We start from the raw sequence: 9401 nt of genomic DNA, 5'->3' as shown, positions 1-9401 counted from the left end.
GTACCATTTCACTCTGACACATAACTGTGAAATTTCATGACTATAATGAATACTTCTGAGTTCTGGTCCGGAAGCAAAATATCTATGCCCCGCTGGCCGCCCTGCCGCCCAACTCTACAGACGGACACCTAGTGATCCCAGTACTAATAACATCCTCCTCCTCTGACTCTGTCGGGTGGTGGGTAAAAATATATACAGAAGAAAAGGGAGTTCAATCTATCTATCAATAGCCAGACACCATAATCTCATAGGGGGTGGCCGTTTGTATCTGAGTTACCGGTATTTGTTTTACGAGGAAGAGAACTATCCCTCCACCACCCTACTTGCTGATACATGGGGAACATATATGAACTGATTATATTGTTACCACACAGCACTGTATATGGTTTCATGACTTAAAGGAAACCATTAGACATGTTACTCATTGTAAAGCCACCTGATATGGATTGAAGAGTAATAAAAAGGGACAGGAAAGATGGAAAAAATGGGAAGAGTGGAGGGCAGACAGAAAAAAAAAAAAAAAAAAAAAAATGATAAAGGTGAGGAAGTGGACAGCCGCATAGTATTTTGTTTTTGCTGATTTGGAGAAAACCTTTGACAAGTTCTCTAGGGAGATGGTGAAGTGGGCAATGAGAAAGCTTGGAATTGAGGAGTGACTGGTTAGAGTGGTTATGGCTATGTATGTCGGTGCTTGCACCCAGGTGACAGTGAATGGAGATTTCAGTGATGAGTTTTCTGTGAATGTTGGTGGGCATTAGGGCTGTTTTGAGCCCCTTACTGTTTGTCATGGTGCTTGAAGCTCTCTCACATTGCCTTTGAAATGGACTCCTGTGGGTGATGTTGTATGATGATGATGGAGTTGATAGCAAGGAATGTAAAGGAGGTGGATGAAAGATTCAGGACATGGAGAGACAAAATGAGGCAAAAGGGCCAGAGCATAAATTCCGATACACATGTGTGATGATATCTGAGGCTGGTGGCAATACTGACAATGCAGAGGGAGAGTGGTCATGTGTGGTTTGCCACAAGGATGTGAGAAGTAACTCCATCTTGTGCAGCAGTTGTGATAAGTAAGTGCATATGATATGTAGTGGCAATAGATGTACAGTACCCTCGCATCCAAGAAGGTCAAGACTTTTCGTGCCCAAGATGAAGAACATAAATAATAATCCAAAATATTGCTGTAATACTGTTGCATACGTCCAATACGGAACCAACGGTTCATATCGACCCAGATCCGAGGAGAATATAGCTATGATGGTCTCACCCAGTCCAACACAGTTCCAGCGCCAGGGAGAATGATGTGGTTGAGATGTTGTCCAATAAAATACTGGCATCTGGTCATGTGATGAGCAACCGGGACTTGCTTTTCTCTCACCAGATCATCATGGACACACTTACTGCGTGTTGAACTCAGCGTTTGCTCCTAGGTTATTACCTCTCCTTACGTAACCATACCCAGAAAACCGTCCACTAACCACTTGAAACGCAGCCATCTACCTCAGGCTACTGGAGCGGTGGCGTCTTCGTCATGGGTCTACCCCCCAGAGGCTGACGAAGAGAAGAGGAGGACAGCATGGGGGCCAAACCACCGCAAACCCCCCCCAGCCCCTCACGGGGCTCGAGTACCTGGGAGTGGCCATGGCCGAGACGGGGCATTCCCACAGAGCTCTCAAAGAGTGATGTTGTATTGTTGGCATAGGTGATTGTGTGCAATGCAGTCTTCCATAATGTGCTTAGTATGGGGTGCCTTCCTAAGGGACTCGGGGCTGTTCGGCCAGACTGCCTAGGGAACAACTACTACTACTACTACTACCTCAGGCTACTAAGCTGGAGATAATTGAGCTACTAAGCTGAAGATAACAAGCTCAGAAACACACACTTTCATGGTGAGGAATTTTGTTTTGGTGCCAAAATAGGTCTAGGTTGATGTTTTTAGGGGCACTTTTCAAAGATTTTGTGACAATATTAATTTTTTCCATAAAGTCTTGTGTTGGTCCAAGACTTTTTTCGTCCTAGACAGGACCCTAAGGACACAATGTTACCGTCTTGGACGCGAGGGTACTATACAACAATATAAAGCTAAGTTGGTGTGTGTGGTGTGTCAGGGAGAGCATGTAGAGACTGTCAGGCATGAAAGGAGTGATTTTGTTGGTAAGTCTCTCAAGTGCGTGGAAGAGTTTTGTTATTTGCAAGATATGTTGTGTGCTGGAAGTGGAGCTGAAGCTAGCTCTGTAGCTAGGGTAAGGAGTGGTTGGAGGAAATTCAGGGAGATGTTGCCTCTACTGACACTGAGAGAACTTTCCCTCTGTGTTAAGGGATCTTTGTTGGCGAGACCTAAGCAGTAAAGGAAGAGGATATTCATAGGCTCAAACATACAAAAATGACAATGATTAGATGAATGTGCAGTAAGTTCTTGAATGCAAGGCTTGGGGTGGCTAGGGTTACACCTGGAGTTGAAAGGATGGATGGGACCGGAGTATACTGATGTTATGATGATGAAGGATAGATTGAGATAGTTTGGACATGTTGAAAATATGAAGGATGACAACTGGGTGTTGAAAGTGAGAACTGTGACCATCAGGGGTAGGGTTGCAAGAAGCAGACCGAAAAAGATCTGGGACGAGGTCACAGTGCGTCATCTCAGGGACTGAATAGGGAGGCTGCCAGAGATGATGCAGTGTGGACAGCCACCATTAACTGACCAAGGCCGAAGCAAGAAGCATGTTAGAGCCTTTACAAATGATATGATATGATGAGCACTTCACACCTGACAGGACCCGAGTTTGTACAGTATAAGGGAAAATGAAGGATATGTTCAACTGTTCAGTTTGAAAAGCTAACCAAACAGCACACTTCTATTAACATCCTCTTTATAATGAAGTTGAATAATGAAGGATATGTTCAACCATTCATTTTTAAAGGCTAACCAAACAGCACATTTCTATTAACATCCTCTTTATAATGAAGTTGAATATTGTCACAGAACTGACAGTTTCAGAAGCTTCCATTTTTAATATTTTTCTCTACTGAACAAATGAGGCTGCACATAGTCTATTGTCATAACACCAAAGTAGTTATGATGAGTGCATATGATTGTGACAATAGTATATAAAGTCTGTCCAACAAGAAACCAAACATTATAAGTAGTGCATCAACCAGCAAATTTATCATGGTAGTGATGGAAGTGCTGCGTATTGGTAACTTTGTGCTTTAGTCAACACTAGTTGCATCATGTCACATCACATAATCATCGAGATACAAGCACTTGGGTGAACATGTGTTTAGTGCACTTGACAAATTTTCTTCTATCTCTTCTACTGTATCGTCTGAAATCCCCGACCTTTCAGGGTGGATTTCAACTTTGGAGAGGGGGGGTCTGCAGGGGCCAAAGCTGGAGAGCTGATGGCAGGGGGATGGCAGTATTCTCATGCTTTGCTGAAATGTCACGGATAAGAAGCAATGCGTGAGCAGATGCACTGTCATTTTTTTTTTTTTTAATGCGAGGAAGAAGGAACCAAAGGCCATGAGCCCGCAATAACAGTTCCCTCAAAAAAAAAAAAAAAAAAACAGAGCCAACTTCAAGATCCATTCATTTCAAGATGCCTGGACACACTGCATTGAAAGACTGGAGATCATAGGCAGCAGGAAATACATACAGAGGGAGACAGTTCCAGAGTTGACCTGTTGTATAAATGAAGGACTGGGAGTAATGGTTAACTCTTGCATTAGAGAGTTGGACAGAAAAGGGATGAGAGTTTGCTGCTAGATGGGTGCTACGCGTCCGTCGTAAAGGTGGAGGAATGCATGCAAACAGTTCAGAGGAGCAGTGACCATTAAAGTAGCGATAGAAACCATTAAAGTAGCGATAGAAAAGAGATAAAGATGCAACAGTGCGGCGAAGAGACAGATGTTGAAGGAAGTCAGTAAGAGGAGGAGAGTTAATGAGACGAAAAGCCTTTGACTCCACCCTATTGAGAAGAGCTGTATGTGGGGAGCCTCCCCACACATAAGAGTTGTACTCCACACAGGGGCAGATAAAACCCCTGTATAGAGTCAACAATTGTGCAGGGGTAAAGAAAGAACGGAGTCGGCTTAGCACATCTAATCTCTTGGAAGCAGATTTTACAAGAGATGTAATATGATCTTTCCAAGATAAGTCCCGAGTAAATGAAACCCCAAACATGTTCAACGATGATGCAGGATTAAGCTGAATATTATTAAACATTAGTGGGTATACCTGTTGAAGATTTTGTCGAGCTGATAGGGGTAAGAACCGAGTCTTAGATGGATTAAAAACAACCAGTTTATTTTTACCCTAGTCAGAGATACGAGCCAAGTCAGACATTAGGTGTGCCATGGCCTCATCCCTTCTTTGCTGAAATAACTGCTGAGATGGGCATTGCGGGAACCGAATGGAAAGGTGAAGGGTGGAGTCATCAGTGTATGAGTGGATAGGATTAGATGTACAGCTTAAGAAGGTCATTGATGAATACGAGGAAGAGAGTTGGTGATAGGACAGAGCCCCGAGGAACACCACTCTTAATAGATCTAGGAAAAGAACGGTGGCCGTCTACAACAGCGGCTATAGAACGACCAGAAAGGAAGTTAGCAACGAAGGCACAGATAGAAGGACAGAAACCGTAAGAGGGCAGTTTGGAAATTAAAGATTTATGCCAGACTCAATCGAAAGCCTTTGAGATGTCAAATGCAATGGAAAAGCTTTTGCCAAAGTCCAGAAAGGAGGATGACCAGGAGTCTGAAAGGTAGGTGAGAAGATTGCCAGTGGAGCATCCCTAACTGAACCTGTACTGATGATCAGAAAGAAGGTTGTGACAGGAAAGATGCCTTAAAATTTTTCTATTCAGAACCGACTCGAAAACTTTTGAAATATAGGACGTTAAAGCAATTGGACGATAGTTGGAGGGTTGGGAATGGTCAGCATCCAGGTTTTGTTTGTCAATACCTCAGGCCTCTTCCTTTGCACTGCCTCCCTCAAATACTTGGGGACATCCAAGTAAAACTCATTACTGACTGCCTGACCACATGACACTCATGATGAACTATGCCCTGCCAGTCAAAAAAGATGGTCTACATCACTTTCATGTTTGAGTGACTCTGATGTGCATTTTTAGTCACAGTGACGATGTTCCAACCCACTACAATGACTGCCTTTTTGTTTCGACATCATAGCTGTACACCCACGTTTCATCACCCGTTAGGGCACTTTTCAGAAAGTCGAACCTTTTCCCAATTCGAAAAATAATGTCACACAAACATGTTGCTCTCAAGATCCTTCATTATTCAACTTGTAACAAATTGCCAAATGCACTAAACACACATTCGCTTAAGCATGTGTACCTCAATGACTAAGTGACATGAAGTGATGTGGCTAATGTTAGACGAAAGCTCAAAGCCACTGATACACAACACTCCTGTCGCAACCACAATATGACTGCTAGTAGGTGTTTAAGGACACTAAAATATCATAACACACTACATAAGAGCTAGTGATGTATATACTGTTAATATATGCTGTTGAGGTTTGAAGCAAGTCATGCCTAAGCTCGAGAGATCTAGAAGACACAGCAATGCACATTCTAGCTAGGGAAATTTCCCATCCGGTGCCATACTGTGCTGTGTGCGAAATTCCCTAGCTAGAATGTGCATTGCTGTTTCCTCTACATCTCTCGAACTTAAGCATGACTTTCTTCAAACCTCTATAATTCATATTAACAGTATTTACATCACTAGCTATTTATGTACTTTTATGATATTTTAGTGTCCTGACAGGCGCACTATTTAAAAAGTTTGGCTTCTTTTTGATGAGACCTTCTAAAAGTTTTGTTACTAGGAAAAACGTCAACATACGGTAACATTTACTCAGCTGAGCAACCCCAGGCCTTACGCACATGTACAGCCACAAGCAAAATTTTGGTCACCAACCAACTGGAAGTATTGGTGGTGTTACATTCATTGTTTTTGTCCTAGCAATATGAATTACACATGACAGTTTAAGAATGCAGAATAGTCTCTTGTTTGAGGAGGAATAAGAACTAAGGAAGACAGTGCTTAATGCTGGGAGAAAACTGTTGGTTAACTTTTGCTCATGGATGTCAAGAGGCACTGCTGGACTGGCACTTCTCGCATCTTCACACTGACTAGCAAACACAGTACAATAACATATTATCATGCTTATTACAGTATTCAAGGATGTTTTTCTATGCCTGAACAATTATACAATTCAGTTAGTGGGTTTTATAGGGAGTTAGACCCCCTTTGGGGAGGTTGGGGAAGATACAGTATTGTCCCTATCTGTCAATACATCAATTAACATGATCCCCTTGGCAAGTTTACACCGGATACAAAAGTTTACTGTATGCTCTTGAGGTGCCTGGAACAATATGAGTTGAATCTGTACAAGATTTTTAGGCACTTAAATCAAAGTTACTGATACTGGATATGTATTAAGCGAGACAATGTACTGAATTTTTTATCATATTAATCTTATTAGCTTAAACACAGACCTGAAAAGTCAGATCACAAAAAATAAATAAATAAATAAATATCACACAACTTGCTGTTCAAGTTGTTGTTGTTGTTGCTGTTGCCATAGGTTCATCTGAATGTGAATCCAACAGATTGCAGGCAGAAGCTGCCTTTCTCATGCACTTCACCACACTCTTTTTGAGGGATTGGGAGGGAGTTAACAGATGTAATTTTAATCTGTGGCATGTGGCTTACCTTGTACGAGCCAGCTTCTGGGTGCTGTAATTTATCTCATATGAGCAGGATTTTAACAATTCACCATGAAGTTTCTTAAAGGATCAGCACCATGCAATATTCATTAGAGTTGTTGAAAGTTGTTGCCTCTCCTAACACTGAGGGGGCTCTCCCTCCATGCTATGGGATCTTTGTATAAGGCATGTGTTATGAATGTAATGCTGTGCTGTAGAGAGACCTGGGCAGTAAATGAAGAGGATATATGTAGGCTCAAATGTACAGAATTGACAATGATTAGATGGATGTGTAGTGTGCCCCTGAATGCAAAGGCAGAGGTGGGGGTGGGGGCTAGGATTGCAACTGAAGAGTTGAGAGGATGGCTAGGACTGGAAAGTGTTGGTACTGTGATGGGGTGGGGAAGATAACAACTGGGTAAGGACGGTGAGAAGTGTGAACATTGAGCAGTGATGGGCAGCGCAAAAACAAAGAAGGACCTTGCGCAAGCGCAATGCGCAATCCACAGTTCATTACCTTGCGCAAGCACAAGTGCGCAATCTGACAAATATTTAGCTTGCGCAATGTCGCAGAGCACAAGCGCAAACCAATTGCATATATTTGCGGGAATTACTGTAAAATATTGAGATATTTAAATAAAATACCATACTTTTATTTATTATTATTATTTTCTATTATTTGTAATTTCAGCAAGTGCGCAATCTAATATTTAGCTTGCGCAATGTCGCTACCATTTGCATATATTTGTGGGAATTACTGTAAAATACTGAGATATTTAAATAAATAAGCATTCAGTACTTACTTTTATTTATTATTCTATCTATCCATCTCTTGCCAGACGCCTTAATCCCGTAAGGGGTGGCCACTAGCCACAAACAGGCAACAAATAGCCTCCATGTCACCCTGTCCCCTGCCATTTCACTGCCCTACTCCCAGCAAACCCCCCTCTCTCATATACTTCTCCACTCCATCCCTCCATCTCATCCTTGAGCTCCCCCTCCCTCTCCCCTCCTCCACCCCACTCACATACACTCTCCTCATTAGTCTCTCACTCTCCATCCTCTCCATATGACCAATCCACCTCAATGTGTTTTTCCTAATGCTTCCTATCACATCCACATCCACACCACAACGACGGTGGCATCTTCATCATGGGTCTACCCCCCAGAGTCTGTCAGAGAGAAGAAGACAGCATGGGGACCAAACCACCGCAACCCCCCCCCCCTGCCCCTCACGGCGCCCGAGTACCTGGGAGTGGCTTCGGTCGCAAGGGGAAGTACCACACCTTCCAACACAACACACACAACAACACCATTTTTTCAACATCAAGAAATGACTCCCCGGCTGTCATTTCTTGACGACTTCTTCTAGCCGGGGACATTGAGAGCAATCCAGGACCCACCAACAAATATATATGTCCAACATGCTCAAAACCTATCATGTCGAGCCGACAGCAAAGGGTTCAGTTCAGAGCAATTCCTGCAAGAACTGGACCCATTACACCTGCACAACACTTGCATCCAGAAAACATTACACAAACACCTGGACCTGCTCCTTATGCTCCTTCCCCCCACCCACTAACCCCCCCACCAATCCTACTCCTATTTCCTTCACACCTCCACAGCCAAACCCACTGATCTTTTCCACACCATCCAGTCCCCCAACTCCTCCTATTCCAACCCATCCTAATCCACCTCAACTCTTACCTCCATCACAACCTCCTCCTACTGCTTCCCCTCCACCCACACCACCTCCCCCACATGCTGCGGCAGCCAACACAAATCGCACACATAACATAAACATCCTTCAGTTAAACATAGATGGCATAAACACCAAAAAACAGGAACTCACACAATTCACCAAAAAACAGAACATACACATTGCCATCTTACATGAAACAAAACTACACAGAGCACAGAAAACACCGACATTTCATAATTTCACCACCATTCGACAAGACTGGGCCAACGGCAGTGGCAATGGACTCATCACCCTGGTACACAAATCCGTCAACTTTGCAGATACCAGTGCACACACAAAACCACTTCTCCCCCCACATAACACCACAACAGAAATTTTTTCATTCATTCATTCATTGCCAGACGCCATGTATCCCACACGGGGTGGCCAAGGGCTTAGAGTTAATTGTTTTACAGGGAGGGGCACTAATCCTCCACCAACCCCACTTGACACGTAGGGATGCCAACAGCATCTGGTGTTCCCAGGTGGTCACCCATCCAAGTACTAACCAGACCCAACGTTGCTTAACTTCGCTGATCGGACGGGAAGCGGTGTACTCAACGTGGTATGGCCGTTGGCACAACAGAAATACAATCAATTAAAATACGCATTGGTAACAAATCGCATATAACAATCGCTAACACATACATTCCCCTCCAATCGTCCCCCACAGTACCACACAATTACTCTCCACAGATACACCACATCACTAACATACCCAACATCATCCTGGGTGGTGATTTCAACGCCAAGTCGTCGGTCTGGAATGTCAACAACCCTGACGCAGACAGAGGGCTGGTACAACAATCTCAGACAGATCATCTTTTCATACTGAACAATCTAGACCAACATACCCATATCCCACATCAAGCCCTCTTCCTCCCATCATCCCCAGACATCACCTTCTGCTCCCCAAACCTCGC

General features: G+C 43.5%; 1 non-coding gene across 1 annotated transcript; it reads right to left on the bottom strand.

Moving 5' to 3' along the window:
- Window positions 1-8938: 8938 nt before the first annotated feature.
- Window positions 8939-9057, bottom strand: LOC145401426 (5S ribosomal RNA). The gene has a single exon (XR_013897578.1). It is a non-coding gene; the product is annotated as a 5S ribosomal RNA (ribosomal RNA).
- Window positions 9058-9401: the final 344 nt, after the last annotated feature.

Source organism: Coenobita brevimanus, chromosome 55 (genome assembly GCF_032717465.1).
Source record: "Coenobita brevimanus isolate Jiangsu-jjx chromosome 55, ASM3271746v2, whole genome shotgun sequence".
Classification (NCBI taxonomy): domain Eukaryota; kingdom Metazoa; phylum Arthropoda; class Malacostraca; order Decapoda; family Coenobitidae; genus Coenobita; species Coenobita brevimanus.
Note: the sequence above shows the minus strand (reverse complement) of the source record. Positions and strands in the feature narration are given on the sequence as shown.